This window comes from Lepidochelys kempii, chromosome 3 (genome assembly GCF_965140265.1).
Source record: "Lepidochelys kempii isolate rLepKem1 chromosome 3, rLepKem1.hap2, whole genome shotgun sequence".
In the NCBI taxonomy this organism is placed as follows: Eukaryota; Metazoa; Chordata; order Testudines; family Cheloniidae; genus Lepidochelys; species Lepidochelys kempii.
Genome location: NC_133258.1, coordinates 58,189,880 through 58,206,879, shown reverse-complemented (window position 1 = coordinate 58,206,879; position 17,000 = coordinate 58,189,880).

The following is a 17,000-nucleotide window of genomic DNA, read 5'->3' as shown; positions in this document are numbered from 1 at the left end:
ATGTAAAAACCAAAAATAATCGTGATCGATGTGTTAAATAGACAACTGTGACTGCCAACTTCACTTGGCTTATTTGCGAAGCTGTGGATTGGGCTTGGCCCCAGTCAGGTTCAGCCCAGCGGCACTTGTCACGGGATTCAAGTGGGATCCAAAGTAATCGGAAGTCATCTTTCCACACTCCCACCCCCGCTCCTGGATCTGGCCATGGGAACAGTGGGGCCCTTTGCACAAATTAGAGCCACTTTAGGGCTAGTTTAACTTGTGCTGATTCACAGAATCATAGGACTGGAAGCGGTGGTGCAAGTAGGGCAGTACCCTCCAGTACGCAGTACCGGGAGGACATTTTTAGCGGGTATGGGGTACCGGAAAGACTTGGGGCTAGCCCCCTCACCCCCAAGAGGTGGGGCTAGGCTCTGCTCCTTAAAGGAGCAGAACATGGCTAGAGAGGGCATTTATTCTTTATATGACTTTAACAGCACAATACATACGCTAATAAACTTAAACAAAGGCTTTAAGTTTGTTAGCATATGTATTGTGCTGTTATTTGGTCAGGAGTTCTCAAGAGGGGAAGGGAGAGGGGACGGAAGATGTTTAAACAGTGTTTTTGATTCTGTTTCTCCCCATTGGTCCGAATTATCCGTGACATTCATACTGCATCACATCAAGTCCAAATCATTAGAGAAATGCCTCTGCTTGCACTGACCAGAGGATGTTTGGATTCTGATGTCAGCCCAGTTCTGCAGCCTGACAGGAATCAGGTGTTGTCCCCAGTGTACACAGAATTCTTCTTTGTGGCCAAAGTAGTCTAACATGCATTTTGTTAACTGGAACTGAAGCAACAAAACAAAGAAAACAAATGCCTCATTTTCCAGCTTTGAGGGTAAGAGAACTAAAGTGAAAATTATAATGCCGGACACTGATGACCTTAAACCAGCTGCCTCAGGAATCTGCCAAGAACTTTGCTGAAAATAGGTTCCTCCTCTTAGCAATGGAGCTAAGCCCTGGTCTACACTAGGACTTTAGGTCGAATTTAGCAACGTTAAATCGATTTAAACCTGCACCCGTCCACACAGTGAAGCCCTTTATTTCGACTTAAAGGGCTCTTAAAATCGATTTCCTTACTCCACCCCTGACAAGTGGATTAGCGCTTAAATCGACGTTCCCAGCTCAAATTTGGGGTACTGTGGACACAATTCGATGGTATTGGCCTCCGGGAGCTATCCCAGAGTGCTCCATTCTGACCGCTCTGGACAGCACTCTCAACTCAGATGCACTGGCCAGGTAGACAGGAAAAGAACCGCGAACTTTTGAATCTCATTTCCTGTTTGGCCAGTGTGGCAAGCTGCAGGTGACCATGCAGAGCTCATCAGCACAGGTGACCATGATGGAGTCCCAGAATCGCAAAAGAGCTCCAGCATGGACCGAACGGGAGGTACGGGATCTGATCGCTGTTTGGGGAGAGGAATCCGTGCTATCAGAACTCCGTTCCAGTTTTCGAAATGCCAAAACCTTTGTGAAAATCTCCCAGGGCATGAAGGACAGAGGCCATAACAGGGACCCGAAGCAGTGCCGCGTGAAACTGAAGGAGCTGAGGCAAGCCTACCAGAAAACCAGAGAGGCGAACAGCCGCTCTGGGTCAGAGCCCCAAACATGCCGCTTCTATGATGAGCTGCATGCCATTTTAGGGGGTTCAGCCACCACTACCCCAGCCATGTTGTTTGACTCCTTCAATGGAGATGGAGGCAATACGGAAGCAGGTTTTGGGGACGAAGAAGATGAGGAGGAGGAGGAGGTTGTAGATAGCTCACAGCAAGCAAGCGGAGAAACCGGTTTTCCCGACAGCCAGGAACTGTTTCTCACCCTAGACCTGGAGCCAGTACCCCCCGAACCCACCCAAGGCTGCCTCCTGGACCCAGCAGGCGGAGAAGGGACCTCTGGTGAGTGTACCTTTTAAAATGCTATACATGGTTTAAAAGCAAGCATGTGAAAGGATTACTTTGCCCTGGCATTTGCGGTTCTCCTAGATGTAGTCCTAAAGCCTTTGCAAAAGGTTTCTGGGGAGGGCAGCCTTATTTCGTCCTTCATGGTAGGACACTTTATCACTCCAGGCCAGTAACACATACTCGGGAATCACTGTAGAACAAAGCATTGCAGTGTATGTTTGCTGGCATTCAACCAAAATCCGTTCTTTCTCTCTCTGTGTTATCCTCAGGAGAGTGAGATATAATTCATGGTCACCTGGTTGAAATAGGGTGCTTTTCTTCAGGGACACTCAGTATAGCCCATTCCTGCTGGGCTGTTTGCCTGTGGCTGAACAGAAATGTTCCCCGCTGTTAGCCACAGGGAGGGGGGAAAGGTTGAGGGGGTAGTCACGCGGTGGGAGGAGGCAAAATGCGACCTTGTAACGAAAGCACATGTGCTATGTATGTAATGTTAACAGCAAGGTTTACCCTGAAAGAGTGTAGCCACTGTTTTATAAAATGTGTCTTTTTAAATACCGCTGTCCCTTTTTTTTTCTCCACCAGCTGCATGTGTTTCAATGATCACAGGATCTTCTCCTTCCCAGAGGCTAGTGAAGCTTAGAAAGAAAAAAAAACGCACTCGAGATGAAATGTTCTCCGAGCTAATGCTGTCCTCCCACACTGACAGAGCACAGACGAATGCGTGGAGGCAAATAATGTCAGAGTGCAGGAAAGCACAAAATGACCTGGAGGAGAGGTGGAGGGCTGAAGAGAGTAAGTGGCGGGCTGAAGACAGGGCTGAAGCTCAAATGTGGCGGCAGCGTGATGAGAGGAGGCAGGATTCAATGCTGAGGCTGCTGCAGGACCAAACCAGAATGCTCCAGTGTATGGTTGAGCTGCAGCAAAGGCAGCTGGAGCACAGACTGCCACTGCTGCCCCTCTGTAACCAACCGCCCTCCTCCCCAAGTTCCATAGCCTCCACACCCAGATGCCCAAGAACGCGGTGGGGGGGCCTCCGGCCAACCAGCCACTCCACCACAGAGGATTGCCCAAAAAAAAGAAGGCTGTCATTCAATAAATTTTAAAGTTGTAAACTTTTAAAGTGCTGTGCTTAAAGTGCTGTGTGGCATTTTCCTTCCCTCCTCCACCACCCCTCCTGGGATACCTTGGTAGTCATCTCCCTATTTGTGTGATGAATGAATAACGAATGCATAACTGTGAAGCAGCAATGACTTTATTGCCTCTGCAAGCGGTGATTAAAGGGAGGAGAGGAGGGTGGTTAGCTTACAGGGAAGTAGAGTGAACCAAGGGGCGGGGGGTTTCATCAAGGAGAAACAAACAGAACTTTCACACTGTAGCCTGGCCAGTCATGAAACTGGTTTTCAAAGCTTCTCTGATGCGTACCGCGCCCTCCTGAGCTCTTCTAACCGCCCTGGTGTCTGGCTGCGCGTAACCAGCAGCCAGGCGATTTGCCTCAATCTCCCACCCCGCCATAAACGTCTCCCCCTTACTCTCACAGATATTGTGGAGCACACAGCAAGCAGTAATAACAGTGGGAATACTGGTTTCGCTGAGGTCTAAGCGAGTCAGTAAACTGCGCCAGCGCGCCTTTAAACGTCCAAATGCACATTCTACCACCATTCTGCACTTGCTCAGCCTGTAGTTGAACAGCTCCTGACCACTGTCCAGGCTGCCTGTGTACGGCTTCATGAGCCATGGCATTAAGGGGTAGGCTGGGTCCCCAAGGATACATATAGGCATTTCAACATCCCCAACAGTTATTTTCTGGTCTGGGAAGAAAGCCCCTTCCTGCAGCTTTTGAAACAGACCAGAGTTCCTGAAGATGCGAGCGTCATGCACCTTTCCCGGCCATCCCACGTTGATGTTGGTGAAACGTCCCTTGTGATCCACCAGAGCTTGCAGCACTATCGAAAAGTACCCCTTGCGGTTTATGTACTCGCCGGCTTGGTGCTCTGGTGCCAAGATAGGGATATGGGTTCCGTCTATAGCCCCACCACAGTTAGGGAATCCCATTGCAGCAAAGCCATCCACTATGACCTGCACATTTCCCAGGGTCACTACCCTTGATATCAGCAGATCTTTGATTGCGTGAGCTACTTGAATCACAGCAGCCCCAACAGTAGATTTGCCCACTCCAAATTGATTCCCGACTGACCGATAGCTGTCTGGCGTTGCAAGCTTCCACAGGGCTATCGCCACTCGCTTCTCAACTGTGAGGGCTGCTCTCATCCTGGTATTCATGCGCTTCAGGGCAGGGGAAAGCAAGTCACAAAGTTCCATGAAAGTGCCCTTACGCATGCGAAAGTTTCGCAGCCACTGGGAATCATCCCAGACCTGCAACACTATGCGGTCCCACCAGTCTGTGCTTGTTTCCCGAGCCCAGAATCGGCGTTCCACAGCATGAACCTGCCCCATTAGCACCATGATGCATGCATTGGCAGGGCCCATGCTTTCAGAGAAATCTGTGTCCATGTCCTGATCACTCATGGGACCGCGCTGACGTCGCCTCCTCGCCCGGTATCGCGTTGCCATGTTCTGGTGCTGCATATACTGCTGGATAATGCGTGTGGTGGTTGATGTGCTCCTAATTGCCAAAATGAGCTCAGCGGCCTCCATGCTTGCCTTGGTATCGCGTCCGCACAGAAAAAAGGCGCGGAACGATTGTCTGCCGTTGCTCTGACGGAGGGAGGGGCGACTGACGACACGGCTTACAGGGTTGGCTTCAGGGAGCTAAAATCAACAAAGGGTGTGCCTGTACATCAAGGAGTATTTCAGGCAGGACTGCACGGAGGGTTCCAATAAGAAATGGTGCACCAAAGTTATCGTTGTTATTGGAACAAGGAGGTTAGCCTGGCCTCTGATTGATACATGGCTAGATTAACCTCGCTGCGCCTTCTCTGTGACTGACTGCAGTGTGATCTAGACAGGGGAGGAGGAAAATGAGTACAAAACAAATCTGGTCTATTTCTTGTTCTGACCCACTCCATCTATCCTTTACATCTGTGGCTGGCAGCAGACAAAAAAGGCGCGAAATGATTGTCTGCCCTTGCTTTCACGGGGGGAGGGAGGGTGGGAACGGGGTCCTGACGATATGTACCCAGAACCACCCGCGACAATGTTTTAGCCCCATCAGGCATTGGGATATCAACCCAGAATTCCAATGGGCAGCGGAGACTGCGGGAACTGTGGGATAGCTACCCACAGTGCAACGCTCCAGAAGTCGACGCTTGCCTCGGTACTGTGGAAGCGCTCCGTCGAGTTAATGCACTTAATGCACTTAGAGCATTTTCTGTGGGGACACACACACTCGAATATATAAAACCGATTTCAAAAAAACCGACTTCTATAAATTCGACCTAATTTCGTAGTGTAGACATACCCTAAGACTTATCACACATCTGCCCACCTTTATTCGAATGAACCTCCTTCTGATCTGACAGCTCAGGCATTCTCAGTTTCATCCAGAACAATTTACAAACCTGTAACCTAATCCTGTAAACCCTTGATCAATCCCATTGAAGACAATGGGACTGTCTGTATGACTATGGACCATTTTTGTAGTAAGAGTTTCAGGAGTCTGTTCTGTTCCTATAAAGGAAGTTGAATCTCCCACTGAAATGCAATGTTTGGGTACTATACCATAATGCAGTATAGAATACAGTTCTACTTAAAATTTGTCTTTTAATAAATCATATATATGCTGAAATGGCTCATCACCCAACTCCCATAGTCCATATAAACAGACAGAAATACTACATATGTGGGGGGAAAGTGAGTAGTTAAGCATGTTGATGTTTGTAATACAAACCCCCATTTCATCACTGTACTGGAAAATATAGTTAAACTTAATTTTCTATGGAATTTGAAGAAAGTTTAAGAGCACCAATTGTTGTCCGTGTCAATCAGTGTGTACCTGAAAAAATTACATGCCTTCTAAGAGAAAAGAATCATTCCACACTTACTGGAAAAAAAAAATTCCTTCCAACTGGTGTTCAGAAGAGTACTACAAGACACATACATAACCTCATGAGCAGAAGGTGAAGAGGCTACCCTCCCACATTATGACCAGCAAAAATAAATAAATAATAAAATCTCTAGGAAACAGAGGTTCACAGATTTGCAAACCTAAAGACTTTTGTTATGCTTTAAACCACCTCAGCACACACCAGGTTTATGAACATTAAAAAAGTTAACTGAAAAGGAACACTGAAGCCCATTAACCTGAATGTGTGCCAGCCAGTATGCCCTCACTGACTAAAAGCTCAGTCACACTTGAACAGCTAAAAAATAACCTTGCCCTTTTAGACTAAACAGAGTTATGTCACTGGCTCCAGCTCTGTTGTTACATAACAGATAACAAAACTCTAGTGGTGCATGGTGCTGGCACATAGGGTCTCAGGTATGTGGTATGACTTTTCAGAATCTCTTTTGGGAATAGTCATGTACGTGAAATAGCTGGTACTTATGATTATGCTATTTTTATGCGTGTAGTATCTTGGTATCTGAAGTTATGAATATTAGCTATGTTTATTACATGTTTGCTCCTGTGGTAATACCCACAAGGTATTTAGCCAGCACATGAAGGGACAAGTCAAGTTGAATGCCCCATTAACAATGGACCCTGGAAAAAGCCTGTCTACACTTAATGGACTTTTCCTGTGAACATTCTAACAAGAATATGGGTGGAGGTGATGGACATGTAACTTGCCCATGTGACACCAAACACCATCTTTCACAGTGAGAACAGATTTCCCTTCACTTGGCAGAAGATGGGGCCCTCGGCTGAAGTCACATGGAGGGTCACGTGGGGAGATCACATGTCCCCCCTTGTGTCCTTCCCATGAGTGCAGTACCAGCAAGAAATGATTTCTACTTGCACCACTGACTGGAAGGGACCTCGAGAGGTCATCTAGTCCAGTCCCGTGCACTCATGGGAGGACTAAGCATTATTAGACCATCCCTGACAGGTGTTTCTCTAACCTGCTCTTAAAACTCTCCAATGATGGAGATTCTACAACTTCCCTAGGCAATTTATTCCAGTGCTTAACCACACTGACAGGAAGTTTTTCCTGATGTCCAACCTAAACCTCTCTTGCTGCAAATTAAGCCCATTGCTTCTTGTCTTATCCTCAAAGGTTAAGAACAATTTTTCTCCCTCCTTGTACCTTTTATGTACTTGAAAACTGTTGTTATGTCCCCCCTCAGTCTTTTCTTTTCCAGACTAAACAAATCCAGTTTTTTCAATCTTTCCTCGTAAGTCATGTTTTCTAGACCTTTAATTGTTTTTGTTGATCTCCTCTGGACTTTCTCCAGTTTGTCTACATCTTTCCTGAAATGTGGCACCCAGAAATGGACACAATGCTCTAGTTGAGGCCTAATCAGCACAGATTGGTAGCATTGGCCTGACCTGGTTGAACTCTAGGTATACTGCAATATAACTGTTAAATACAATAGTCCCTTATTTATTATTTTATCATCTGAGGACCTCTGGAGCACTGTTCTCTGCGCACACATTCTTCCTGGGGCACACATCTGCCATGTGTTCCTATACCAACTCTAAACTACAATGTTTCCACCAAGTTGAGGTGCCTACATAGGACAGCTTCATGGGCCCTTTGCACCACTCCATATTGGAGATGAAGATCTGGTCCACTGTAGTAATAATAATACCTAGCATTTTATACAGGGCTTTTCATCGATAGACTTCAAAGCACTTTACAAAGGAGGTCTCTATCATTATCTAGATTTTACAGATGGGGCAACTGTAGATAAGTAAGTTATCTTTCACCCATGGGTTTGCATTATTAAAAGTCAAACGTACTAGAGCTGCCCATCAGTAGCTGGGAATTGAAGGCCCTGGTTCAGCAGGAGACTTAAGCATGTGCCTAAGTTTAAGCAGTCCCATTGGGAGCTTTTCAATTGCTTATCTTTTATTTAGGCACCTAAATAAGGGCCTGATTTTCAAAAGTCCTCAGTCCCATTGTGCCACTGGCTTGGATTTTCAAAAAAACCTCAGTGCCTAACATGCTTGCTGGTTCTTTTGAAAACCTGGCTCCTGTTTTGGTGGCTAAATGGAGCAGAGTTCATTTGAAAATCTGTCCCTAAGCATAGTCTTCCACACAGATCAGCAATAAGTGGCAAACCTCCTGTGCATTCACTCCCTTATTTGCAAGTGCACATGGCAAAAATGATTCGGGATGTGTGGTGGAAAATGAGCAAGTCCAGGACACTAGGGCTTAACCACTGTCCCCTTTATGCTAATGAGGTACAAAACTATGTGTTCTGTTAGGCTTAACTTCTGCTGTGGGTAAGAGTAAGTTGCCAAGGTTTATCACAACAAATCTCAGAATGTGGCCACCAACTCTTGCTCGTGGCCACACTGACACTTTTTCCTAAAATACTTAATTAACTTTAGGAAAAACGAATATACATATCCAAATCATTGTCATTTATTTACATAGGGTTTCTGGGGGGGGGTTGCAGACTCAGTAATAAAAATAATGCTGTGAAAAGTAACATTTGTATGTTTGTTAATATCACTTCACAGCACACTAAGTAGCTAGCTGGGAGTCTGTGATAAGTGATAACTGTAGGTTTGTTAATATCACTTATTGCAACCTCCCAGTTAGCTACTAAGTGTGCTGTGAAAAGTAATACTTGCATCTTTGTTAATATCACTTTTCTCAGCAAGCCCCAGGACAAATTAAGCCTTGGATGGGGGGCTTCGAGGGGGATGCAGTGGGGGCCTGGCACAAAGGGAAGGGTGTGAGTCCCGCTGCCGCAGAGGTGGGGGTTGGCACCCAAAGTCCCGCTGCTGTAGCCTGCAGTCCAACCAACCCAGGGATGAAGCCTGAGCTCTACCACCCCACCGCCCCCAAAGGTGGATTGAGAACTCACCTTGCTGCTGCAGCATTGTGCCCCACCTATCTCCAGAGGCGGTGCAGGACGGTGCATCCAGGAGCAACCGAGAGGGCACGGCTGCAGGAGGCTGTCGTGGCTGCATAAAAAGCCCCTGGTGGACGCATTTGAGACTCGCTAAATTAGAGCACTATCAGGTTCCTCTACACTCCCTCATCTGGCATGTCTATTTTTACCTTGCAGTTAGGTTTTGTTTAGACTTGGATTTAAAGGTGTGTTGTTGAATTGTATTATGCTTATACACTAGAGAGTTAGGCTGATGTAAGGCAGCTTACGTAGACCTAACTCTGTTAAGTGTCTACATTACAACGTTGCTTTTGCCGGAGTAAGTTGCCCACTACACTGACCTAATAACTGCACCTCCATGACAGGAATAGTGCTTAGGTCGATGTAGTTAGGGCGATGCGCTGTCTGCATTACTTACATTGCCTGTTGGTAATGAAGTGTCTGCGTTACTTACTTTGCCCGTTGGCTGTCAGCACAGTTAAGTCGAGGGAAGCTCCTGCAGAGGATACACACCATCGACAGAGGGGGAATAGTGTGGACATGGCCTGTCTGGGCAGGTCTACACTCCAAACGTGCCCGGGCGCAGCTACACCGATGCAGTGGCACCACTGTAGTGCTTCTGGTGGTGCAGTTACACCGAAGTAAGTGTGTAGTGTAGACTTGGCTTCTGTGAGTACTTCTACTGTGCTAACAGTTCTCATGGCAATAATCCGATGTAACTGATTATAATGGTATTATTAAACTGCTAAGAGATTTGTGTTCACCGAAGAAAAATGTCTTAGCTGGGGGTATAGTTTCCAAGACCATAGAAATACCCATTTGGAAAAGTCTCAGTCTATAAGCCCATTTTAAATGCTTGGCTCCTAGCAACACCTTAGAGATTAATTTGTGCGTGCAACTAGAAGCTGGGCACTGCACAGCAAGTTACTGAGATCACTCTCTGAGGAAAGTTGTCCTGGGCCAGAACTCTGTCCTTTTAGAATAATTTTGAAAGCACAGAATGCAACATGAAAGGATTTAATAATCCTCAGATGCTTCAGCCCAACAAAGTGGACACACTGAGGGTTGCATTTGTGAGGTATAAGAAGTCATCACTGCATTCAGAGCAGTGGGATTGCCAGCCAGCAAAACCAGTGGAAAAATCCATTTCTGTTTGTTTTTGTGTTCTGGAGTTGGATACACACTGCAGACCTAAAGATTTACACACTGCTGATATATCCCTCATAGCGGACATTCCATATGTAACAGTTTCATTAGCCGCCAGCTGAACCATTTACTGTTACTCTTCCACATCCTCAAGAGCCTGAAACAAATTGCAGAAACTGAAAAACCTGTGGATTTAAATGAATACAGCTTGTGAACCAAATGCTGCTCACTTTCCTCAGGCAAGCAGTCCAATTGACATCAATGGCATGAGTAAGGTTTGTGAACATCGACAGCCATAATACTTGGTAATGCTGAATTGCTATGGTGCAAAGACTAGAATGGAGCTTCCAGATAGTATGGCAGGAACATCTATTCTTCTGTAAAATAGTAGAAGCTGAAATAAAAACAATTTAACTTTGAACACAGTACAGTAATTCTGAAAACATGTTTGCCACACCAGTTAGAATTTCTGGGGGAAATGCCAGCAAAAGTGAAATATTGTATGGATTCAAATGGTCAATACACTTGGCATAACTGCCAACTATCCTGATTTTATGAGGAAAAATTAACTTTGGAAGCTGAATTTAGGTTGATTAGGCATTAACCAAATTACTGACCCAGTAGAAGTATTGTGTTCTGTGTTCAAAGGTTTGGGTTCTATTAAAGGGAATGAGATAGATCAAGGAAGCTCTTGGCCTGTGCTATGTAGGAGGTCAGACTAGATGATCACAGTGGTCTCTTCTGGCCTTTTAATCTAGGAATATATTAAAACTATTCAGCAAAATAAAAGTTTAAAGTGCATTTTATTTGAGTTTACCATTTTATTCTGTTTGCAAAATATTTAATTGTTCCAACAATGGAATATTAAAACATATAAAAGTGTACTATTTTTACCAGGGTGAGATATTTTAAGAGATTTTACTAATGGCACAAGGTTGTCATAAAAAATTGCCCCATTGAAATTTATTCATGAAACAACAACAAAAAAAGTATTTGTTTATTTTTATTTCCTTTCAATTGTACTTTATAAAATTCCATTTATACCAAGTTATATCAACCTTTTCATTTTAGCTTAAGTTCTGTTCCCTTTGTTGTAGTGGTTTACATAAGATCATTTCTTCCCTCTTTTGTTGTGAACACAGTAGAAAGAGCCAAGAAAAGTCCACTTTCATTAAACTCTTTAGTGTGCATTAGTACTGATTCATCATAAAGAATATGACTTCTCTGAGAATTCAATGATGTCAAACTTTATCCCACAATTAAAGTGTTCATTTAAACTTCAGTGTTAAAAAGGAACTTCGAAAGCCAATGTTTCCATAATGTCATAAAAGACATTATTACCTTTTGCAGTACATGCATTCATACGTTATTACTTCAGTTACAATTAAATACATTAAAAAACTGGTGGAAACATTTTTTATGAAAACATTTTTCTCTAACAATTACTTAGATTTGGAAGGATTAGATGTTTATCAGTAAATGTTGGTCAATGTCTATTTCACTGTTACACACAAACTGATGAAAAAATATTTCCATAATCAAAATTTACAGATAGGCAAAGAAACAAAAATGCTCTGGATAAGTTATTAGAATTTGATTTAAGGATATTCGCTGTGACTATTTTGACATGTGATGGTGACAACTTGTATTTCAATGGTTATAAAGCTTTAACTTTTTTGAATCTCAACATTTACTATTATTAAATAGTTTTTGTTGGACCCCTCTTTTGCCTGACCGCTCCGAAATTTCCTGCAATTGTAAAAATATTGATTGATAAAAATAGAAAAAATCCTTATAAATCTGTAATTATGCACAACTGTGAAAATTTAAATCAATAAAACTTGGAAAAATGCTTAAAAATAAATATATTATCTATCAAAATTATTTTAAAAAAATCAAATTCTGCCAAGCCTATTTATTAGATTATTTTATCCAGAAATATGGGAAGTTCTATAGCTCAATATGTCCTTATAACATAGTACAGCCAGGCGTAACTCGTTATCTAACTATTATATGTGATATTTCTAAAGCACATACTACCTTACAAAATTAAGAAGGATCAGAGTCTTTAAAAAAATTATGCTATTACTCTCTATCATATTGAATGTCTGAATTTGGGTTTGAGGTCATTTATAATTAATAGGTGGGAGATGTCTTTCGGTTATTGTTCACAGGCACCATTCCTGGAGGAAAGGCTCTCCTGAAAAAGCAATCTAGACCTAATTACTGGCAAGCTCAGGCTTAATTTGATCTCTTCAGGCAAAAAGTTCCATAAACATAGGTCAGACATCCATGTGATAGTACCGATCACTTACAGTAGTTTTCATCCATAGATCTCAAAGCATTTTATAAAGGCAGGTAAGTATTAAGACCCACATTTCACAGATAGGTGAACTGAGGTAGAGAGGTTAATGCCAAAATTTTAAAATGTCTGTGTGTGCTAATAGTCATTTTGCTATTGCAGGCCAGCAGGGCTGCAAGCAGGAAAGGGGCAGCTAGGGAATTCTGAAAGATGGTTACTGAGAGCACACAAGTTTTCTGAATGCCCTGGGGCTTGAACACACCAACGCTGCAACTAAAAACCTGGGGCTGGTCCATGCCAGCTGCTTTGGGCTCATGAGGCCCTAACTAAGGGGCTGTTTATTTGCGGTGTAGGCTCAGGCTGGAGCCCAGGCTCTCGGACCCTGCAACGTGGGAGGGTCCCAGAGCTCTGGCTACAGCCTGAACCTGAATGTTGACACTGCAATTAAATAGCCGGGAGCCCAAGTCAGCTGGCACAGGTCAGCTGTAGGTATCTAATTGCAGTGTAAACATACTTCAAGTGTCTAGTTGGGGGTATAATCTAGGTGATAGGCAGCCAAACAGAATTTTCTAAATAAAGTGGTACAGGCTCAGCTGCCCAAAGCAGCAGGCCCTCACGGGTTGCTTGACAGTCTCTACATGCTTAATATAGACAGTTTTCAGGGAAATGATTCCCAGGCACATACACATGAGAGAAAGAGACAAACAGGATTTTCTGAAGGTTGCTAGAGTTGGTTTAGTGAAACATGGAGAGTCAGAGGAGTAGGATAGAGGTTGGCACCGGTCAGGAGATTCGGCTTCCCTGTCTGGACCCTTTATGGGCCATTAAAAGCCCATAAAGGATCAGGGGAGAATTGCCTGGCATAGGCACTGTGTTGGGCTGCCTTACCAGGTGCAGCACAGACTCTGACATGCTGTGCTTTGACACCAGTAAGGGCTGACATTGTATCTAGCTCCCATTATACAAAAAATGACATAAAGCAGATCAATACCACCCCAATCCATAAACCCACTCCCCACATACATGCACGTAGTACTGCCTAGCACAACAAGGGTTATACTTGTACTCAACAAGTGCAACCCCTTCTGTTAGTATCTGCATGTTCCCACCAAAATACATTTATTAGGTTCTGAAGAAGGGAGTCCCTGAATGGGAGGCTGTCTGAGAGAGGTGCTGACATTATATTTTAGTTTAGGTGGATCAGTTTGTAATAGCCTACATGACTCAAGCATCTTCTGATCAGATAGCTGAGAAAGCTCAGAACTCCAATGAAATTAACTGAGTTATAAAAACTCAGTTCCTGTAGGATTATTGGTATTACAAACTTACAACATTTTTGACTTTGTAATTTTTCCCAAAACATCCACAATTAAATAAACAGACGTATGTGTCATTGTATTACCTCATAGCTTGATCCATGCAGATCAAGGGATACTATCCATATGTTATGCATTGGTGCATAACATAGGTAATTATGTTCTTCCACTCTCAAAGTGCCTAGTGTCTGGAGCAGAGAAAACAAAAGCCATAATAATTACTTCAGCCATTCAGATATTAATGTGGTCATTGTTGAATTTATTATTATTAAGATTAAAGTCTACTAGTACTGCCGTGAGCATAAGTAAAGCCAGTTGGGACATTGTAACATGGTGTATTCCAAAATAGTAAGGAACATAACTATAGACTCCAGAGGTCTGGTTCATCTAACCCCATTTCAGGAGGAAAGAAATACACATCATCTGTCTATATTCAATAGTAGCCACCATTTATCTGGACCATGAGTAATCTACAGGTAAAGAAGAAAGCAGAGGAAAGAAAAAGGTTAAGCTCCCAGACATGTGCCTAGAGGCCAGGTAAGCCAAAGAGAGTGAGCCCACATCCTGAAAGCAGGGTCTATAATGCCTCTGGAGTTTTCTGACACAGGAAATAGTAATCCACAGGTACTAAATCAACTCCAAATATTCTGCTCCTCTGACAGGGTTCCTTCCCCACTCTGAACTCTAGGGTACAGATGTGGGGACCCTCATGAAAGACCCCCTAGGCTTATTCTTACCAGCTTAGGTTAAAAACTTCCCCAAGGTACAAACTTTGCCTTGTCCTTGAACAGTATGCTGCCACCACCAAGCGTTTTAAACAAAGAACAGGGAAAGAGATCACTTGGAGACGTCTTCCCCCAAAATATCCCCCCAAGCCCTACACACCCCCTTTCTTGGGGAGGCTTGAGAATAACATCCTAACCAATTGGTTACAAAATCATCAAAGACCCAAACCCCTGGATCTTGGAACAATGGGAAAATCAGGCAGGTTCCTAAAAGAAGAATTTTATTTTAAAAAAAAAAAGGTAAAAATCATCTCTGTAAAATCAGGATGGAAAATACTTTACAGGGTATTCAGATTCAAAACACAGAGGATCCCCCTCTGGGCAAAACCTTAAAGTTACAGAAAACAGGAATAAACCTCCCTCTTAACACAGGGAAAATTCACATAAAACAAAAGATAAACTAATCCACCTTGCCTGGCTTACCTATACTGGTTGCAATATTGGAGACTTGGATTAGGATGGGTTGGAGAAGATGGATTTCTGTCTGGCCCCTCTCAGTCCCAGGAGAGATCAACCACGTAAACAAAGAGCACAAAACAAAAGCCTTCCTTCCCCCAAGATTTGAAAGTATCTTGTCCCCTTATTGGTCCTTTGGGCCAGGTGCCAGCCAGGTTAGCTGAGCTTCTTAACCCTTTACAGGTAACAGGATGGTGCCTCTGGCCAGGAGGGATTTTATAGCACTGTATACAGAAAGGTGGTTACCCTTCCCTTTATATTTATGACATCCTCTATCAGGGCCGGTGCAAGGATGTTTTGCGCCCTAGGAGAAACTTCCACCTTGCACCCCGCCTCCGCCCTGAGGCGCACCCCCTGCGGCAGCTCCCCACCTGCCCCCCTCCACCGTCAAGCGCCGCCCCCCCGCCCTGAAGTGCCCCCCCGCGGCAACTCCCCACCACCCCCCCTCTGCCCTGAAGCACCCCCACTGTGGCAGCTCCCCTCTGCCCTGAGGTGCCCCCCCTGCGGTAGCTCCCCATCGCCTCCTCGCCCCTTGGGGAGCCGTGCAGCAACTCCCCTCGGCCCAGGGAGCCATGCAGCAACTCCCCGCCCCAGCTCACCTCTGCTCCGCCTCCTCCCCGAGCACACCGCCGCCCGTCGCTTCTCCCACCTCCCAGGCTTGTGGCGCCAATCAGCTGTTTGGCACGCAAGCCTGGGAGGGAGAGAAGCAGAGCGGGGCGGCATGCTCAGAGGAGGAGGCGGAGCAGAGGTGAGCTGGGGCAGGGAGTGGTTCTCCTGTGCGCCACCCAGCCCCCACCCCCCATTACTTACTGCAGGCGGCCCTCCCCGTGCCCCTCTGCCCCAGCTCACCTCCACTCCACCGCCTCCCCAGAGCGTGCTTTTGGCCGCCCCCAACCACTTGGTGCTCTAGGCGACCTCCTAGTTCGCCTAGTGGTTGCACCGGCCCTGTCCTCTATGATGTGTTACAACAGGATTCGGCAAGCCAGAGAAACAGAATCTATTATCTACCCAAGGTGGTCAAAGTGGCCATCACTCTGGAGTTCCTAACAATGGAACAGATATTTGCTGTTTGAATGGTGTGAATGGATTACCTACAATGACACTAGTGTAGAGCCTAGTTTATTTAGAAATTATATCCTTCAATTGGTGACTTGGATTTTGATACATTTACTCCTGATCGAACCACCAAAATCTAACTCTTCTCTTAAAATGGACTGGCCCACCTGCTTTTCCTGTAGGCAGCAAGAGGTGATAATTAAATCTCAGAAAAGGCAAGGAAAATGAATGGTTACTTATCTAGGGAGGTTTCTGACTAAAATAAATAGACATAGTGTGCTTTTTGTGACTGTGTCATTGGTTTCTGGGTGCAACAGCCATTTTGGACACAACAGGGACTGATATGGTTCTGTAAGGGACACCTTAAGGGGCAGGAGCTGTATGGACACTTGCATGTCATTTACAAGATTGTCAAGATGAAAGGCCATATGGAATGGAAGGGAGTAGGTCACAACTGTGCCTGGATTCCTTATCACATCAGCCTGATTTACTATCACATCAGCCTGGCCTGGACGCATACCATTGTCCCTTGATTACAGAGTATAGCTGTTTGGAAAATGAGGAGATTGTTTCACAAAAATAAATCAGCTTTATGTTTAAAAATCAAAAACTCAAAATACCAACAAAGTTCAGTTTGGGGCAACCAATTTTCTGCCAAAAATGTTCAGTTTTCTGACAATAAATTGAAAGTTTTCTAAGGAAGCATATGCAGCAAAAAAAAAAAAAAAAAAAATCATTACATTGAAAACCCAATAATTCACTGAAAAAGTTTCCACAGAAATTTTTCACCCAGCCCGTTCCCAGAGCATCCAAGCAGGAGAAAAGCAGAAGAGTAACAGTCTGTTTCAGAGCAGTGTCAGCCCATCCCTTCCCATCTTGGCAGCTGGCCCTGGTATGTTTACTTGTGACTAGAATCTGGCTCTGCCCTTTGTGCAACACATTCCTCTGTGTGGATATGTGATCATGGCCTCCCTACTCAACAGCAGCTTTCTAATGGATTTGTGTCAGAGATTCACAGAGTTTAAGGCCAGAA